The sequence below is a fragment of the Phoca vitulina genome, unplaced genomic scaffold (genome assembly GCF_004348235.1).
Source record: "Phoca vitulina isolate PV1807 unplaced genomic scaffold, GSC_HSeal_1.0 scaffold9, whole genome shotgun sequence".
Lineage (NCBI taxonomy): Eukaryota > Metazoa > Chordata > Mammalia > Carnivora > Phocidae > Phoca > Phoca vitulina.
Window position 1 is genome coordinate 8,855,687 of NW_022589712.1, and position 21,056 is coordinate 8,876,742.

A 21,056-nucleotide genomic window follows, 5' to 3' on the forward strand; every position below is an offset into this window, starting at 1 on the left:
TACGGAGGAGAAGCCCATGACCCCCCATCCCCTGCCAGGCACTTTCCCACTTGGATGTGGGCAGCGACTAGCCCAGCACCAACAGAGGGACCACCTCCTGCCGTGCCCAAGGGGCGACAGGCCCAGAGGTGAGATGGAGTGGGACGTGGGGGAGGGCTATGGGTTATTCTTAAATTTCTTGAAGTTTCCGTGTCTCTTGTCATGTACTGTTAAAGCCCGACCTGAAATGGACCCCGCTGGGTGTCAGTCCCATGCTGCATGGGGCTTGGTCCCGTCTCTGTTTTGTTAACACAACAAACACTGGCTGCTCACTTCTGTCTCCAGAGAGGAGTCGAGTAAAGCACCTCTGCTGGGCCACGAAACCTTTTCTGTGCCTACCAGTGGGCCCCGACGCCACTGTATGTGAGTTTGGTTCCTGTGGGTCAAGTGAGACGTATGAGCTAACATTTTATTCTGTGTTATGTGCCAAGCACTGTGCTAACATTTTTATATTATGTCTGTAATTTGATCCTCATAGTACCCCGTCACTGGTATTTTTATTCTCAGTTTGTAGATGGAGAAACCAATGTTTGGGTTACTTCCTTACTGAGAATCACAACTCAAGTAAGCGGTGGGTTTGGGATTTGAACCCGGTTTGCCCCACACCGAGCCTATGGTTTGGACCCTACATGGGGTCTCATGGGTCTGGGCCCAGGTGTCAATAGTTAATTTGGGCTAGACTTTTTTGATATAGTTAGTGAAAACTGCAGAACAAAACTTAAGGAAAAATCATAAAATAAACAATTTGTGCCAGGAGGCTATAACCCAATTTTACCAAGGACGCCAACTAAACGGGTCATCTGAATTTGCCTTCCCCTCCTCCTCCTGCCTGTATAACCACGTGTTCTCTGAAAGCATCATTTATGTCTTAGTGATTCAGATGTCTTACAAGAGACTTTATCCTTAAACGGTCCAGGGTTAATAGTTCTTCCCTGCAGGCCTCTGTTCAGTTTTACTAAATGTCAAGTGTGTTTCCATTTTCTGCAAACTCTGAGCACCAGAATGCTGTTCTCTGTAATGCAGGGAGACCCAGAGCAAAGCGAGGGAAGACCAATGGGGAGGGTGATGCCACCTTTACCAGTTGAATCCCATTGTGTCTCCAGTGACTTTTTTTTTTTTTTTTAAAGATTTTATTTATTTATTTGACAGAGAGACACACAGCGAGAGAGGGAACACAGGCAGGGGGAGTGGGAGAGGGAGAAGCAGGCTTCCCGCCGAGCAGGGAGCCCGATGCGGGGCTCGATCCCAGCACCCTGGGATCATGACCTGAGCCGAAGGCAGACGCTTAACGACTGAGCCACCCAGGCGCCCCTGTCTCCAGTGACTTCTGACCTCCTTCAGGAGTTTTCACTGGGGGGAGGTCTACTTGCAAATGGATGCCAGTGGGACAAATAACAGAGGTGAGCAAATGAAATATGGAAGCCTAAAACCCACCACCCTCCACTGAGATAATCTTGCCCTGAGAGCTCACTCAGGGGGTGTGTACATATAAGGTCAAGACAGAGGGTCCTCTCTAGTGAGGGGCTGAACAGTGTGGCCCAGATAGAAGCCAAAACATCTTCTGTCCTTTCCTTCTCCCAAATCCATTCAGCGCCTGAGGCCGTGCACCTAACCCCTGCCTCACGCCTTATGCCAGGCCCTCCTCCTCTCTCCTCTGGACAGTTGTCCTGCTCTCCCTTCCAGACCCAGTGCCATAAAAGCGGGATATTTTGCTCTAAGACTCTGATTCCATCAAGCAGCCCACCTCACCTCTCCCATCACTTCCAATTCTCAATGTCAAACACCAGCTCCATTATCATAAGCCTTCTGCGTGAGGCCCACCAACCTTGTACAACATCAAGAACACTTTCCTCTCTGGTCTGACACACATCTCCTGCCCTCCACCCCACCCCCAACACAAGCACAGGAACACTCACAGCTTCTGAAACACCCTGTGCTCTCCCCTTTCTGGGCCTTCACCCCTGCTGACTCCTCCACCACAAATCCCCTCATCCCCCTATCACTGCCCAAGATCAAGGCATCTCCTGAAGGGGGTAAACCTCATTCACCTTGGACTCCCACCGAGCAGGTGCTTGACAAACCTCCCTTGGGCAAGTAGAGAGATGCTGAGCCGGTAAGGGTATTTTGTTCCCGTGATGTCACTACTTCAGCCAGAACATTTCAGAATGGCCATCCAGAGCAGTGGTGCGGCAAAGAACAGAAGCCCAGGGCTCAGCTGGACCCGAATCGAGTCCCACCTCTGCCTCGGGGGACACCAGTCTCGTCCTGTGCAGAATGGGAACCACAGCAGAAGTGCCGCGTGGCGCGGGTGGGAAGGCTTGCAGGCGTGATGACTGGAAAGTATTTATCACGGTGCCAGGCACAATAAAAGTACCCAATAAATACCAGCTTGGGGAAAAAAAAATGCCTGGATCCATGAAGCTCTCATTTTATTTATTTATTTTTCCTTCATGCCTCACAAATCACCATTGAACTTGCAAAGTGTGCTTTCCCTTTTCAGTGAGAAGGGCCAAATGCCCACTTCCTCGGTGAGGTGGGGCTTGGGGCAGCGAGACCTGGCTGGGTCAGCAGGGCTGGAGGGTGGGCGGCCACCGTGGGGTGGGCCCTGAAACCTGAGGGCCCGGAAAACCCACGGTTTACCACGGAAACCATGACAGGACCTTCACATTAACACCCAGCCTTCCTTCCTCCCCCAGGGCCTCCTGAGCCCCCTCAAGTGTAAGGACAGAGGCCACCGCTCCAGCAGCTGAGGAGCCCACTCTGGGGTTTGATGTTTCCTGTCCTCCCACTCGCCTCAGAGTGGGCTGCTGCTCTTACTCAGGTGCTGGGGCCCTCAAGGCTCAGAGGCGGCGGAAGTCATAGGCCCCGGCCCTGCCAGAGCTTGGCTCCGGCCTTAACTGGAGGCTGGCACGTCTCCCACCAACACTGCTCCCTTCTCTCCCGAACACAGGGATCTCTCTTGCAGCTGCTTTTGCGAAAAGCCTGTCCCATTTTTTTTTTTTTAAGAAAAAATGGCAGCACCCCTCCCTGTAACAACCACATCCATTAAGAAGCGATGGCCATTGTCCCCTTGGGAAGAGCTTCAGAAAGGGTTCTAAGAGCTGTAGACCGTTCAGCACAGGCCTGAAAACTGCATCTCTGTCCCAGAGTGATTCCCGCCCAGTTTCTAGCATTAGAATCTTACTCATTGACCTTCCTCAGCTCTTCTGGAAATTGGCTTCTCACACAGCTCTCTGCCTCCTAAGCGCTGCCCCCGAAGGAGCACCTGTCCAGGTCAGCGGTCCCTCTGTGGGCTCATTTGACTCAAGCCAGAGGCATAAAGTACTTAACTCAATTCCCAACACAAATAAATAAATAAATAGTTCACGTGGGTGGGCATGGAGGTGACAGGGATGGATTCATGTTTTTTATCAATAAGCTTCCGTTGAACGTAACCTTGTGCCAGACACGTGCTAGTCCCTGGGTGCACACTGAGGGGCTTTCGACCTAATTGGAGAAACATGAACAGCCATGTATCCACTTGTCTTCTTTGGAACAAGAGTCCAAGCCTCAATAGATGCTTCCGTTAAGAGCGTGTTGGGCATTAGGGCCGGGAAAGAAGTACGCCTCATCTCCATCTGGGAGATTCACACAGCACAGCAGTGTCTTAGAAGGCCTGAGAAGTCTTGCCATAAAGAATCTGTTTAACTCTCTGTATAAGTCAGGATGGGCTAAGTTATGCTGCAGGAAACAACTCAAATATGGACCTGTGGCTAAGGATGAGGAAAGGGTATTTCTTGCTCATGGGACCTACACACAGAAGGTCAGGTGTGACTCAGCTACAGGACACAGGCTCATGGAACATGCTCAATCGCAAGCATGGCTCGTCACCAGGTTAAGGGAGAAGAGGTGTGATGAACACACATAGGGTGTGGCTCATCTGGCTTAAATGGATGGCGGTATGTGCCCTGTGGCAGCCTAGGAACACAGGGGATATTCCACCTGGATGTGAAGAGTGTACGCCACAGAGCTGGTTAGGCATGCCAGACATAGGACTCTCTCCCACAGGAAGGACCTGGCATGAAAACAGACCATAGCAGTGGTTTCTTTAGGAAGGGGCAAGTAGGTACCATCAGAAAAAAAAAAAAATCAAGATCTCTTCAAAGTAGTGAGGAGAAGGCAGGTGAAATAGGTCCAGGCCAAATACAGATGCCCAGAAGGTTGACTAAGTCAGAGAGGAAGAAGCTGTTCCAACAGGCATTTCTAGTGGACTGTCTATTGGGGATTGGGGAGTTTTTTTAAACATAGAGGCTGGGGACTCTGATTTCAGCAAGGAATATGGGATTAGGCTTTATCCTTATAGAAAGCAATAAATTGTCCCAACATCTGCTGAGACAAGCCTATACAAACAGGGAGAGGGATGCCCAATGCAAATGCTCACTAAACTATTTTACAGTTCATAGCACACAGAAGGATAGAAAACCATCATTATACACAAGCCACAAACAAGTCTGACAGAGCAGATTCCATATAAAGGCATCTTTGGTTTGCCCCAGGGAGGAATCAGAGACTGAGCACTGGCAGCTGGCCAGCCATCCCAGGAGAATTGAGAAAGCCCGGCTCATCTACATGGGGAATCCTATACTTTTCCATTCAGATGGTCTTAAAGTCATTCTTATGAATCACACAGAGGGGGATAGCCAGGCCTGTCTCATCAGAAGATCATAAGGCTTACACAATCCTGAAAAAATAATCAACAAGCCAAAAATAAAAGAAAATTTCTTTAAATTGATAAAGGGTCTCTACCAGAAATCTGCTATAATCATAGTTAAAAGTGAAACATTAGCAACATTCCTATTAAGGACAAACAAGAAAAGGGGGCCCACTATTTAATATTATATTGGCAATAACACAAATGAAATTCAGCTACCGAACAAAGTAAGAGTTATGTGGCAGAGACAGATTCTCCCAATATCCAATTCCACTTACTTTCACATAATAGATTCAAAGTCAGGCACAAGGCCACCTAGAATAAAAATCATATTTCCCAGACTGTCTTGCAGTAAAACCAGTGGCCATTAACTCCGGTCAATAGGATGAGAGAGGGCGTGTCATGCTATAGCTTCTGGGAACTTCCCTGAAGAGTCAGTCTGCATGTGTCCTTCTCTCACCTCTTTCTCCCATCCTACGACCTAGAACTGGATATTGTCATCTTAGATCTAAGAATGAGGGATGGTGAATGGTGAGCTGCAAGACCCTGGATCTATGAGGACTTCCCAGAGCAGAGCTGCCATACCAACCTGGGACTGCCCATCCCTGGGCATTCTATGAGAGAGAAATAAACATCCCTCTTGTTTAGGCCACTGTTATTTGGGGGGGGGGGGTCTCTGTTACTCATAGTTGAAGAAAATCCTAAGTACTACGATAAATAAATATCTAGATCATTTATCTTAAATAAGGGTTGCATGGGTGACAAATTCAGTCAGCTGCTTATTTTTATAAATAAAGTTTTATTGAAACACAGCCCCATTCATTTACTCACCCACTGTCTATGGCTGCTTTCACACTACAATGGTGGGGTTGAGCAGTTGCACAAAGCCAAAAACATTTACTATCTGGCCCTTTACAGAAAAAGTTTGTCAACTCCTGATTTAGAAAATTCAGAAAATCAATTGAACAAAAAACCACTTGAACAAATAGATACAACCCTAGTTTCATAGGGAGGAGGGAGATAAAAATGAGTTCATTCATTCTGCTCATGCCATCTTACAGGGTAGTTGATCTAAATTAAAGAGTCTTAATCTCAAAAATCAGTTGAGACCCTGAATCCTATTCAACATAAGCCTTGTGTAAGGTGCCTTGTAGTTATTAAAATTAAATCTGCAATCTTTATTCAGGGTGATGGTATTGTCTATGGAAAAGGCAAAGAGGTAATTTGGAGTCAGAAGGCCTGGGTTTCAGACCCACCTCCACCATTTATTAGCTTTTAGATTTCAGCGAATTCCTTGCAACCTTGATCTCCTCATGAGGACACCTCCTTGACAAGTTAGGGCTGGGATTAAATGAGGTAAAGTCTGTAAAGGCACCAGGCAAACTCCAACATGATGAACAAATGCTGATTCCTTCACAGGGTTTATCTATGAGATTGTTACAAGTTTATAGTACGGTGTCTAAATATGGGTTTACAGGAAAACCCAGCAACCATTCCAAGCAAGTTCACAGACTCAATAGATTTCAGTGTAAACAATTACATTATGGCCAGAAAACAACCAGATTCCAGGCAGACTTAAAGTTCAAGGATGAAATGATAAGAAGATAGGAAAGATGTGAGGTGAGGGGACACAAGAAAGGATGAGAGGAGAAGTAATAAAAAAAAGATAGGGCACAGGCAAGAGGAAGGCTAGGAGAAAGCCCACCTTCCCAAGAGGAAGATGGGAACACTAGAGGAGGCTGAGGGATGTGGGGGCTGGGCCCCCCAGTGGCTTTCATACAAGAAGGGAATATGTATCAACAATAGCCAAACTATGGAAAGAGCTCAAATGTCCATCAACTGATGAATTGATAAAGAAGATGTGGTATATATATACAATGGAATATTTCTCAGCCATCAAAAAAAAAAAAGAAATCTTGCCATTTGCAAGGACGCTGATGGAGCTAGAGGGGATTATGCTAAGCGAAATAAGTCAGAGAAAGACAAATACCATATGATTTCACTCATTTGGAATTTAAGAAACAAACATATGGGGGTGCGGAAGGAGAGAGGGAAACAAACCATAAGAGACTCAACAACAGAGAACAAATTGAGGGTTGATGGAGGGAAGAAGTGAAGGATGGGCTAGGTGGGGGATGGGCATTAAGGAGGATGAGCACTGGGTGTTTTATGTAACTGATGAACCACTGAATTCTACTCCTGAAACCAATATTGCACTGTATGTTAACTAACTAGAATTTAAACAAAAATTTGAAGTAAAATAAGAAATCAAAAATAAATAAATAAATTAAAAGGGGCACCTGGGTGGCACAGTTGGTTAAGTGTCCGACTGTTGGTTTCAGCTCAGGTTGTAATCTCAGTGTCGTGTGATCAAGCCCCACATCAGGTTCTGTGCTTAGCATGGAGTCTGTTTGGGATTCTCTCTCCCTCTCCCTCTGCCCTCCTGTTCATGCTCTCTGTCTCTCTTCTGAAATAAATAAATAAATCTTTTAAAATAAATAAATAAAATAAAAAGAGCTACTCTAGTTAAAAAAGAAAAAAAAAAGAAGGGAATACATTCTTTCCTACCTCAGGTTCATTGCATATGCTGCTTCCTTTCTCTGGAACAATCTTCTTGCCTCAGCCAACCCCACCCCGACTCCCACCAATACCATCATTCTTCCACTTAGTCTCAAGTCCCAGCTTGTTACCTTTGCAGAGAGGTCTTCTCTGCCACCTTATCTAACATCTGTTAAATAAATGAATGTGTAGAATGGCAGGAAGAAGTTGCACAAGGAAATGGAGAGTCTGGATATCTACAATGTTGAATTTGGGGTGTTTTAGCCCATACCACTATGATTAGTATTGCTTTTACTTTTTAATAAGGTGGCACATATCTATGAGTAATGAAGACTTCAAATATCCATAGACTTAAAAATATATGAAGTCTGACATAATGTTTTTACCTCTAATCAGCTCCAATGAAGGCAGAGACTTTGTTTATTCCTTAACATATCAACACCTAGCATAATTCCTGACATACAGTAGGCACTCATCAAACATCCACTGAACAGAGGAAAATGGACCAGTCTTAGCAAAACTTCACCTTTTGGCCCCACCTCAGTTCTTCTGTTATTGTTATCCTGACTTTGGCTCCAAGTCACAGAAGAGCTAGTGCCAAAGTTGTGTGGCTCGTCAGGGTGCTAGAACCAGGAGCCAGACACTCTGTTCCCTGTTATGATACTTAACTACCATGTGTGGGACCGAGGGCCAAGCAGAGCTCTGTATCAAAATGTGACTATGGCTTTTCCTCTCTTCAAATGACTTTGAACCCTTCAAAGGATCACAGTGTACTCACAGATTAATTCCAATTATTGTTAATACTAAATTTTTGTTTTGTCAGATCTGAAATTTAGAGATCATTTTATTTACATTTTCTTTGTTGCTTTTATACTTTTTCCCTGTAAATAGAAGGGGAAAAAAGACAAAAGAAAGGCACACGGTGGGATGTATAGTGCTGCTCCATACCCAGCAACAAAAACCAAAGTTGCCCTTTCACAAAAACATGAGGCATTTCTGGAGAAGATAGTAAATGACACTCCACCAAAATATGTCCTACAAAATATTTGGTTTTGTTTTTAATTATTCTTTCTCTCCCTTCTCCTTCCACCACCATTGAAGACTTGTCTACTGAATTAACTCTTAAGTGACTCTGCAAATTTGAAATCTCTGGGAGAGTTACAGTTTGAGTGTACATATTCTATTTCTGCTTTCTAATAGAACCCCGATTTTGCTCAGGTATCCACGCCTCCTCAGTAGTTTGTGTTCCTAAGACGAAGCTGAACAACTCCCAGCTGGATTGGGGTGAACTTGATTGGTCCAAGAGTAATTCTCTCCTCCTTGCAATTGACTGGCTCAGGAATAGACATACAACATGTGACTCCGTTCTGGTTAATGAGAAGCCAGACGAGGCATCTGGTTAAAGATGCCTATAGATGCTTTACTAGAGGCTTCAGCGAAATGCCGAATTTCTCCATAGGATATCCCCATAAGCAATAGCATCCCATGGAAAACAACCCTTTCTAAAAATGAGTTCAGAGTCCAAATCACATTAGGAAGCAAATTACCAAAAGGGGCAGTTAGCAAGCACACGAAATGGGAACATTTGCACATCAAAACCGGAGACAATAAAACAACCCAAAGAGATTCTAAATATATTTAAAACATTTAGGGATAAAACATTTACTGTAACAAAATAGTGTAGGGGGAAAAAGATAGAATAATCTCTCCCCAAAAACTCAAACAGAAAGTATACAAATTAAACAAAAAGCATGGAAATTAAGACTCAATAGGTGGGTTTAATAGTAAGCTATATACAGTTGAAGAGAAGAGAATTAGAAGATAGCACTAAGGAAATCACCTAAAATGTAGTTCAGAAAGATAAAGTGTGAGGTATAAAAGACACAGGGTAGAATCAAAGGGCCCATCTATGTCTAATCAGAGTTCTAGAACAAGAAGATAAAAGAGAAAGATGGAGAGGTGATATTCGAGACATAACAGCTGAATTTCTTACAAAAGGAGAAAAACAGGTCTTCGAATTGTGTAAGTAGACTGAAAGTAGACCAGTAGAAATAAAAGTCTATGGGCGCTTGGTAATAAAGCTGCAGGATATCCAAGGTGAAAAAGAAAGTCTTAAAGTTATCCAAAGGAGAACAAAACAGATGAGCTACCAAGGAATAATAATTAAACTACCAGTGGATTTCTAAGAAGCCAAAGTAGATGCCAGAGACCACGAATAATATCTTTTAGATACTTGGGAGAAACAATTGTCATTAAATCTAAATTCTAGCTAAATTATCATTCAAAGTTAAAATTTAAAAGCTAAATGAAGACAATTGTAGACATACAGAGATGAAGAGAGTTAGTTGAGTGCCAAAGAGGCTTGCTGAAAAAATTACTAAGAGGTGTATTTCGGCAAGAAGGAAATTGAATCCAAAAGGAAAGATGAAGACGCCCAAAACAATGGTGGCCAAATAACTCAGTAAAATGTCCTGTGGGATCTGAGTCATTACTGACTGGTACAGACACTGATCACAGCTAATTTTGTGTTGCTTAAAATCAGGGTGGGGAGCTCATGTAATAGCCGCCAACATCGTAAAAGATGGAAGAGTTCAGAAAGAAGCTAAACCATTCTTGTTCAAGGAGAAGACAGAAACATAAATCACCTCTGGAAAACATCAGGTCAAGTATGCATGTTAAAAATCAATGGATGACCTCAATAATAATAAAAATAGAACGTATGCTTTCCAAACACAGAAGGGGAAATGAGGAGGTAAAAGAAAAGTTGATGAATTCGACACAAGGCAGGAAGGGAGGGGAAAAAAGAAGCAAAGCTTGAAGATGCAGGCAAGAGATGGATAATTATTCCTCAAATTCAGTCACATTTCTAGCCAAATGTTGTGTTACCCAGAAACAGAATTTTAAGTCAGCCTCCGAGATGTGTTCACAGGCATAAAGAGAAGGAGGAAAGAGGAGACATATGAATATATACGCACACCCTTATACACACACAAAGAGCATGTGAAGAAATATGCCTGGTTTCTACAGTCTTCCTCTCTAACTGGTTAATATGTGCAACTCCTTTCCTCCACGATCCATTCTGTGCTTCCTTTGCTCTCAACCAAGGCTTCAGCTTTTTGAAGTTCTCTGACACAGTGACTCAATCCTTCATTCCAAATGAGTCAGAATCCTCAGTGGCCCTCTCCTTTTTTGGCTGCTATAGTTTTCCACTGGGCATGGAAGTACTAAGGGACAGCCCAGAAAATTCTCTGGGTTCCAGACATAGTCCTCCCTGCCCCCGTAGTGCCCAAACAACCAAATTTCCTTTCGGTGGTTGGATGACCACCATAGCCTGTGGGGAAAACTCAGTGTTTCTCCTTGACTCACACTGCTACCACACAACACTTCTGACATCAGGTGTGTGGACTTTTCCCACACACCCAGAGAGTCTCTGTGACACCCGTGGGTATCCTACAATTCCATTTAATTTGGACACTAATTGGAGTTAGGGCAGACCCCACATGTTAAGGGCTCAATCCCACAAGACTGCCCTCACTTCAGATGCCAACTACAAGACCAGATTGTCACCCATGCTATAAACCAGGGTTCCAACTACCCATCTCCTCAGGTTCAATCATTTGCTAGAACAGCTCATAGAACCATTTACTGGTTTATTATATAATAAAGGGTATGACAAAGGATACAAGGGAACAACCAGATAGAGAGGTACAGAGGGCAAAGTCCAGAAGGGTACAGAGCACAGGAGCTTCTATCTCCAAGGCATTGGGGTGCACCACCTCCCAGCATGTAGATGCGTTCACCAACCTGTAAACTCTCCAAACCCCATGCTTTTGAGATTTTTATGGAGGCTCCATCACATAGGCATGATCAATCATTAACTCAGTCTCTAGCCCTTCTCCTCTTTCCACAGGATGAGAGGTCAGGCTGAAAGTTACATGTTTCTAGTCATGGCTTGGTCTTTCTGGTGACCAGCCTCCATCTTGAGGTCATTCAGGAGCCCATCAAAAGTCACTTTATTGGGATAAAAGACACTCCAATCACCCAAGAAATCCCAAGGGATTTAGGAGCTCTGTGCCAGGAACCAGGATCAAAGACCAAATGTTAGAACAAAAGATGTTCCTAAATGCTCTTATCACTTAGGAAATTATAAGCATTTTAGGAGCTGTGTGCCAGGAACTGGGGACAGAGACCAAGATACATGGTTTCTATCATTTCACACGTAATCCCTTTCTTTTCCTTTTGGTTCAGTGGTGTGAGGAGCCCCAACTGATCAGATGGTAGTCTGAACTGCCAATTCAAAGGAACCACTGTTGGCTCCCCTGGGGAAGCATTCCTCCCTTATAAAATAAAACCTCCTAGAAGAGCTTAAATTGGGGGCAGCAGGAAGCAAAAATTCTAGAAGTGTATTATCAGGTATAATTGTGGGATTCCTGACGCATGAATACTGTCTAAGGCGGAATTTTATTTTTTCATCACTGTTTGATGAAACCCAATGAACTAGCAAGATCACATCCATCAACTGGGGAAAGTGAATCCAATTCACTTTTACCTATTTTTTTCTCCTCAGCTGCATAGGCATCCCACGGTTGTTTAATCAGCCCCACCTAGGGCAAGCTTGCAGACAATCCAGCTTTTTAATTATATCTCCCTAGCCTAAGGGACTGCCAGGCTTAGCCTCTTGAATTTCTTAACCTATCCCCAGACACCATGGCCATCCAGTTGCCAGAGAAAGGATATCCCCTTTGCACAAAGGAATGTCTCCCCAGAAAAGCAATGCAGTACTTTCCATGAGCATGTGAAAGCATCCCTCCTGGTGCCTTGAGTTGCGTTATCACTTGAAGACAACACATGATATTGAGTCAACTCTGTTTCATAACCCCTCTGAGTGAAGCAATATGTCAGACCTTTCGGAGAGCTTTGCCACTTCACACATCACATGGAACCCTGTTCCTAGGAAAGGCCTGATTCTGTGCCTTCCCCTGCCCTAAGGCATCATGTTCCTCCCACTGGAATCCATGTTTTAATGACCACATGTGCCATGTAGCTAGAGAACGAGGAGACGGTCTACTTTGTTGTTTCTGGCACATCACTACTTTATAATCCTATTTCACGGCTCATGGTGTCATCTTCTATCTTAACAAATATAAAAAGAGAGTCCCCCAAAAGAAGCCAAGAGCTTATTTGGGGGGATAAACACCCGAACTCATCTCCTACGAGAGAAAGCATTGACCATTTCTTGATTTTCTTTCTCCTTCACATGAACGAAAGGCATGCCATCGTGCTGGGGCAAAGTGGCCTTTTGTCTTGCCATTGACCGAGTTTGCAAAAAAGGCAGAACCGTGTTATTTGCCTTGTAGTTTGCACAGCAATCTAGAGACAAACCAAAATAATGCAAATAAACACAAAGTACCCCGAGGCTGCTGCTCGCTTAAGAAGGTGGTGGATAAAAACCTGTCCTGAAGGGGCGCCTGGGTGGCTCAGTTGGTTAAGCGACTGCCTTCGGCTCAGGTCATGATCCTGGAGTCCCTGGATCGAGTCCCACATCGGGCTCCCTGCTCGGCAGGGAGTCTGCTTCTCCCTCTGACCCTCCCCACTCTCATGTGCTCTCTCTCATTCTCTCTCTCTCAAATAAATAAATAAAAATCTTTAAAAATAAAAAAATAAATAAAAAAACCTGTCCTGAAGATCATAAAACACAGAGGCTGGTATGGGGGTGAGGGCAGGAGGGTATAGGAGAAGGGAGGGCAACTGTTGAAAATCAAGAGCATAGTTTTTAAATGTTCACATTGTGGAAGGACGGCATTGTCTCAAGAGTTTGAGTTCAAAAAACACCCAGCGTCTCTGATTGCTCTTGACAGACCACATGTGACAAAACACAGCTCCCTTGAAAACAAAAATGTGCTGAGTCAGGGGAAGGAGAGTAGGCACTGAAGACCAAGTTCTAGCAAAGTCTGGGTCTTTCATATACTCCAGTGCTCAAAAAAATGAGTTTTGGAGGAAGACTCAGATGTCTGTTTACTTCCAAAGAAACAGTATGTGATCACACGGCATGGGTGCCATCTTTAAAGAGGATAGATTTCCAAATGATAAGAATTATAGGAAAATGTCAGGCAACTTCTTCCCTGGAGCCTAAATGGGGGATACCACCGGCCATTTGCCCTGGATCTCTGCAGTGAAAATAACCTGAGGTGCCCTGGTGGCAATGTAAGAGGAGAAAACCAACTGCAACCTTAATTCTTATTTATTATTTCAAGCAGAAAAATGTTGTTGCAAATCCATATATTTCAGATGGCAGGTCAGCCTGCCCTGAAGAGTAACTGGACTTTTTGCAGATAGCCAGCAGAATCCCTTTTGTTAATCTTCGGAAACATGAAAGAATTGCTACAATGAACTGCCCCTACACTCTCTTTTGCCCTCAGCCTCTCCCTCCCCACCAACCAGCAGTCCTCCCAATGCCCTGGCATCATCAAAGTTTGCTGTTATGTATTAGAGCTGCCACATGTTTCTGGGATGGTTGAAATATTTTGAAAACATGCCGAGGCTAAATGATATTTATGGGTCCCTAGTTTTGCACTCACTATTTATTCCATTCTCCTTATTTGGCTCAGATCTGCTCATCTAGATAGAGCGATCCTCCTCTCCTAAATCGGGGCAAGGAGGACCACCCCCACCCTTGGCACTGAGCCACAGAAACAGGTAACTCCCAACCAAAGCCACTGTTGTCCCCTTCCCACAGTTCTGTTGCATCCAAGTTAGGATCTTCACAGAAAAAGAGCTTGAGAAGAGTCCATAAGCCAAGAAATATCTCGCTTCTAGGATGACTATTTTCTGCACGTTCAGAATTTGTTTCTTTCCTGCTTCACAATGATTATGTTACGGTACATGGTGGCGGCCACTAAGATTGAAGGGGCAGCTTTCAAGTTTGTCCTTGTCAGGAAGGAATGTTTCAATAGTTCTGTGTACTCATGAGTCTTTTTGTCATCCTTCAAAGTGCCTGGCAAGTTCTGATTCTTCCATAAGTTTTTCTTTTCATTATTAAGTGCCTACTATCTGCCTGGCCTTATACTTTTCTTTTGATCTATTATATTATGCTTTTTATTTACATCCACAACAAAGCTGGGAATCTCCTAAATATGAGCTGGGAGGAAATGTCCTTTTGCTGGCTTTTAGTGCGTTCAAAAAAAAAAAGTAATGGAGAAGACAATAACCCTCATCTATTATTGTTGTTTTTATTATCAAAACACTTGGCCACTGAGTACGTCATTGCATAAGACGGGGGTGAGTGGGGGCAGTCCCCACTCAGCTCTATTAAGGAGTCCATAGCCCTGGTGCTATGCCAAATCTAAAATATAAGTCCGTTCTCCACTTGGAACTGGGGATCTGGTGGAAATCTCAAGTCATTTGTGCCATTGGGTGTCACGTAAGACCAAGCCCACTGATGGCTCCTTCCTCACGTGCCCCACACCCACAGATACAAACATGTTTGCTAGTGCTTATCCTTTCTTTCCCAACACTGTCTGAATAGATGGTTAATCAAGTGACAGCTATGGATATAAAAGAAGACAAGAGGACTAAGCTTCTAAATTGGGGCTGCTCAGGGGTCTCACAAGGTGGCTGGCTCAACTTGGAGCATTTCCACTGTACTTCAGAGTCGAATGGAAAACACAAACCAAACTCTCATTGTCTTTTATCCAGGTTTTCCAGGAGCTACAGATTCAAACAGATGCTGAATCTCTCTGTCTTGAGTGTAGTCTCCTGGGACAAAGAGGAAGAGCAGAAAGAGAATGAAGCTGGTGACCTCATTATGAGAACAAAGCCGGTGACCTCGTTATCGGTGGAGGAAATGCTCTCTTCTTCACGCTGGCCTCCAACCCTTCCTTGTGTCCCTGAGTTTCTGAGTGCCATCAAGTTCAAATGCAGGTGTACAACACTAAGATCCTCAGGAAGGCCCTGGCCCTTTAAGTAACTCAAGACTGCTATAACAACGTCTTCCTGAGAACCAACGAGGAAGGGTCTGCACTGTTATATGCATATATGCACATAAGCATTATTATCATTATTCCATGTCAGCTATATAAAATCTCAGAAAGGACAGCATTCTCCCTTCAATGTGGAACAGAAGGCAACATAAATATAGGTCCATTTTGTCCTCAACATCATCCTTCTTTGCGCCAGTGACCCTCACAACCCATACACGGTGTTGCGTCTCCTTCCATCTGTATCCCCGACAGAAACAGGTAGCTCCAACCTGCAATTCACTATTGGCCCAGAGACTGGCACATAATAACCTTCAAAAAATACGTGTTGAATCTAACTGAATCTTCCTGCTCCTTTCTGGTGATTTCCATGAAGCCTTCTTCATCTCCCCTCGACACCCATACTCACTGTGCTCTCAGTTGGCCACCAGGAGCCATGTGAGTGAGAGACCCACATGGGCAGTGCTCCTGTGTTCCCCTCCACATCAGGGACTTAAAGTTGGATGCTCACCCTCTGTAAACAAAGGGCTGGAAACAGAGACTCTGACTAAGGAATTCCAGTCCTCTGGAGAGACCTGGTAGAGGGGTCTCCATACATCTCATCAGCCTTATCCTTCCCTGTCTAGATAGCCCACCCTGACTCTGGTTCTCCCAGGCTGAGAAGCTCTGTGGGGATTTAGAAATGGTCTAGAATATGAAACCAAGAAGACCTGCATCGAAATTCTAGTATGTACTTGTTTATTTTCCGGGGGCAAATTCCCACATTTCTGAGCTTCAATTTACTCCACTGTTAAGGAAGTAACTATATGTGCTGTACAGAATTGTGAGAAGAAATAAAGGAGCTGCTGCCACACAGAGTCTTGAGGATTGAGAAAGAAAGCAGCTTAAGTAAAATTCCGAGCACTTAGCAGGTGCATGATTCAAATGCCCGCTAATTTTTTTCGTGGAGGGAAAAGCCAGGTCAGTAAAGTTGGGCTTCACTGCCAAGATTATGGGTCAGATTAGAACCGTGCCTCACAGTTTCTGATCTTGGTCTCTCAGGGGTGACTGGAAACCTTCCAAGAACCTCCCTACTTGCTTCAAATTGTTCTGGCAAACCACTCACTGGCAAAGCGTGGAGAAGAGTTTTGTGGTGTAGAGCAGAGATGCACACGTGCGAAAGAAGGGGCCAAAAAGAGGGCTCGATTTATACCTGAAAAGCTTGGAGTCACACATAAGAACTGAGCTGTTCACTGAGCATCGTTCCATGGGAAGTAGGTATTGAGAGGTCGGAGCCCCACATTTGGGGCTTGGCAAGAAAGGGCTGGTATTGCGTCACCTCCCTTGACTTGCTGCAATATCCTAGATAAACAGTTGCTATTTCATCCTTGTGGTGGATAACTGTGATCCCATAAACTTCGTAGGATCAGCTCACATACACAAGGGAGGAACCAAAGTTAACGTTTGTGCCGCATGCCCCTGGCAGAGATGTGGCAGATTAATAGTAGTAACAGCCAGGAGTTCCATAGTTCTTGCTAAGTGCCCAACACCACTCTGAGCACTTGACACACAACACATCACCCACTTTCCTTCTGACACAGATGCCCTAGTCTCACATGAGTGAGGTAAGAGTCTTTCAAACAGGGCATCACACATTTTCTTTTTCCAGAATGGCTTCCTCTAAGTCACACACACACAAAAATGATTTCATCTTACTATGTTGGAAGTCCCACCACATCCAATATCAGGTGACCACGACATGCCCCGGTGTCATGCTGGGCCCAGGGTATGGCGCCCAAGGATGGCGATGCCCTGTGACTGGTCCCTTCAGTGCGGTCACTGGGATACCACGAAATCATGGAACTGCTCTCTTTGGTTCACTGGGATGAATTCCAGCTCTCCTGTCAGTACCAGCCAGCCAGCATATGCGGCGCTTCTTTTTATAAAAAGGAACTTCCAAATACCGTGCTGCCCTGAGAATTCAATGAGGTAATGCCTGTAAGCCTCCTAGCACAGAGCCTGCCACACAGAACAGAAGCTGAGCTTTCTGCCCAGTAACGGAGGGACATTCCAGGCAAAGGGAACAGCACATGCAAAGGCAAAGGCGCAAGGGAGAGGCTGAGGGACCTGAGAACAAGGGTGCCCTAGTTTGCTTGGGCTGCCATAGCAAAGGACCACAGGCTTCGTGGCTCAAACAACAGAGACAATGATGTCTCACATCTCTGGAGGCTCCAAGTCCAAGAGCAAGGTGTCAGCAGAGTTGGTTCCTTCGGAAGGCAGCGGACCTGTTCTAGAACTCTCTCCTTGGTTTGTAGGTGGCTGCCTTCCCCTTTTGTCTTCACATCGCCTTCCCTCTATGTGTATCTCTGTGCCCAAATTTCCCCTTTTTATAAGGACACCAGTCATATTGGATTAGCGCCCAACCTAACGACCTCACTTTAACTTGATTCCCCCTGTAAATGTATTATCTCCAAAAAGGGCCACAATCTGAGGTACTGGGGGTCAGTGCTCCAACATATGAATCTGAGGCCGCAGAGGGGGGAACAACTCAATGCTTAGCCAAGAGATTGGTTTCACTGGATTGCAGTCCAAGGTGGGGGGAAGGGGGATCAGTCAGAATGAACAGATAAGACAAAGTGATCCTGAAAAGCTAGCTGGAGACCAGATCCTTAAGAGCTTTAAATGATATTCACTGCACATCAATATGTCATCAGTACTGGGCTGAGGAAATTCAAAGGTCAATAAGGCATGACCTCTGACCTTGACGGGCTGCAAGTCTGGTGAAGACAGACCTTGAAGAGATCATTTGAATAGTGGGCCAGGCGTGTACTTTAATGATGGGAATAATAAAATAATAATAATAATTTTAATGGGGAACACAGAGGCAGGAGCCCCTCACCCAGTGCAGCCTGGGGTGTACTAGCAGGGTTGTGGTGGGGCGGGGTCACCCCAAAGTCCTGAAATGACAGAGAGGCCTCAGGGCGGGGCCAGAATTGGGCTAGCCCCCAGCTGGAGGGTAAGAGCAGCCTGAGTCCAAGCCTTCCCCTGAGCTGCTCCAGTCACTGTAGGAGCATGCACTGGTCTGTTCCCCGAACCCCCCAGCCCCCCACAGCACCCTGCAAATATTATCAGAGCACCAACCCTGCAGAAAGCATCACAGGAGACCCAAAGGGTAATCCCGCTGGATCTGGTAGGAGCAGGCAATGTGTACGGGAGAAGATAAAACATGGGGTCAAAATTGATGGGTCTCAGGAGAAGATCAGATGGGATGATAGGAGAGACCCCAAGAGAGGTGGTATATTAGTTTCCTGAGGCCGCGGTAACAAATCACCACAAACTTGGAGGCTTGGAACAGCAGATATTTATCCTGTCACCATTCTGGAGGCCAGAAGGGCAACGCTGAAGTGTCGGCAGGGTCGACTCCCTCTGGAGGCTCTGAGGGAGAACCTGTTCTGGGTCCTCTCCTAACTTCCGGTGCTGCTGGCAATCCTCGGCGGGCCTGGCTTTGGGGACACATCAGTTCAACCTCTGCCTCATCTTCACACAGCCTCCCCTCTGTGTCTCCGTGTGTCTTCTGTCTCTTATAAGGAACCCCTTCACTGGATTGAGCATCTACCCTCATCCAGATGAGCTCATCTCAAAACTCTTCCCTTCACTACATTTGCAAAGACCATTTCCTGACAGGGACGCTTTCGCAGGTGCTGGGAGTTAGAACTTAGACATAACTTTCTGGGGGACACAATTCAACCCATGACCAGCAGTTTGCCTCAGGTTGGGAGAAACAAGGGAGGATTTGGGGGTGGGGAGTAGGTAGCATCTGAGCTGGCCTTGCAGGAAGACGGAGGATTGGGCCTTTGGAGAGGTGGGAAAGGGACATCCCAGCAGAGGGGCGAGAGGAGCGAAGGTCCAGAGGCGCAAGAGCGCCATTCACACGCAGAGGACACCAGCCATGTCACGGGAGGGCTGAATGAAGACTGTGCATCTGACTGTCCCTTCCTTGTGATTCCTTAAGTCGTCTCCGTCGTGAGCACCGTCCCTGTCATGACCCAGCACTGAGTTCAGCCATGTGGCAGAGACGTGGACCAAGGAATGCCCCTCTCCTCCATTCCTTCAGAGCAATTCCAGCTTGCCCACGTCCTGAGTTGTTTTGCTCCAATTCCCTTACAAATGTGCCCAGTCGAAAGTATCCCAAGAACCCAGTGTGACTCAAGAAATAAGCACCTCCCTGCACCTCAACTTCACTAGGTGCTTGAAGAATGAAAAGGTATTATTTTATTTTATTTTATTTTATTTTATTTTATTTTATTTATTTGAGAGAGAGAGAGAGCAGAGCAAGGAGGAGAGGCAGAGGGAGAGGGAGAAGCAGACTCCCCACTGAGGAGGAAGCCCGACAAGGGGCTGGATCCCAGGACTCTAGAATCATGACTTGAGCCGAAGGCAGATGCTTAACCGACTGAGCCACCCAGGTGCCCTGAAAAGGTATTATTTTTATGAAGAAAACACACCCTGGTCTCTGAAGGAGGAGACTACAACAATTACTTGAGATTTTAAGGAAAAGGTGGGGGGCAATAATTCCCACCTCTCGGGTTTGCGGTAAGGAGCTTACTTGATCAAGTCTGTACAACGCTTCACAGAGTGCTCAGCCTATAGGATGAGGCTGGCCACGGTAGAAAAGCAAAACCCAGAAGAGTTTGGGAGACCATCTTGGGCTCTCATTTGCCACTGAGTCTCTTCACTAGAAAGGTTTCCGGAGCACTGGCCCACTGGTGCAGTGATGGGAAGGCATGGTGGGACCCCATTCCTTGCATGTCAGCCTGAGGGATTTCTGCTTTCTCCTAGAGCCAGTGGGAAGCTGTTGCCTTAGAAATCAGTGAGGTCAACTTGCGCCAGATTAACGTAAAGCAAAAGATGGACAAGCACTTGATGTATTGGGGCAGGGTCAGAAACTCGTAGCGTATGCCCCCTTCTCTCCTCCTTCTGAGTGCTCAGAGCCACGTGGAAAGCAGTGGTATCTGAGCAACTGGAGACACACATTTCTTTTGCCCCCGAAAGAGAGGGTTGATAACGGTCTTTAGAAAGCTGTGTTTGCAAGATGAGCCATCACTCCAAGCTGTTAAAGTTAATCCTTTTCAACTAGTCATATAGCTGCCAGTCATTTTGTTACCCACTTGTGCTCTTACTGTTAAAAATTTGTTAACTTCTTCTTTAAAACCCACATTGAGTCAGACTGAGTGAACTCTGCCGTGGGCATTTCCATCACTCGACACTGAGCTTCTTAGCAATAGCCAGAGGTGGGACTTTCTGGCAAATGCTGTTTATCCATCTTTGAAATGAGACATTGATTGCAAGTAGATTTAAAAGGAAATTCCTGTAAAAGCATTTTTTCAATGATAGTCTTTGCTTTTTTTTTTTTTTCACTCGCCCATAACTTTCTGGAAAATTCTACTTTTGGCTGAATTTTCTCATCATTGTTTTCAGTATAAATTTGTTTTGTTTTTTATTAATGGAAAGTTCAGGGCTGGGAAAAATCCCTTTGGTAGCTTTTGAGATACGAGAATATGAAAAAAGATACTTTTTCCAATTAAAAGATATCTTTGGCCTTATTTTTCTTTTTAACAAAAACTTTGCATTTGAGGACTGGAGTAGACTCTAAGCAGTGGTTCTCAGTATCGGCCCCATATTAGAATCCTCAAAAGGCTTTAAAAAATACTGATGCCCGGGGCGCCTGGCTGGCTCAGTTGGTGGAGCGTGCAGCTCTTGATCTCGGGGTTGTGGTTTTGAACCACACGTTGGGTGTAGAGATTACTTAAGAA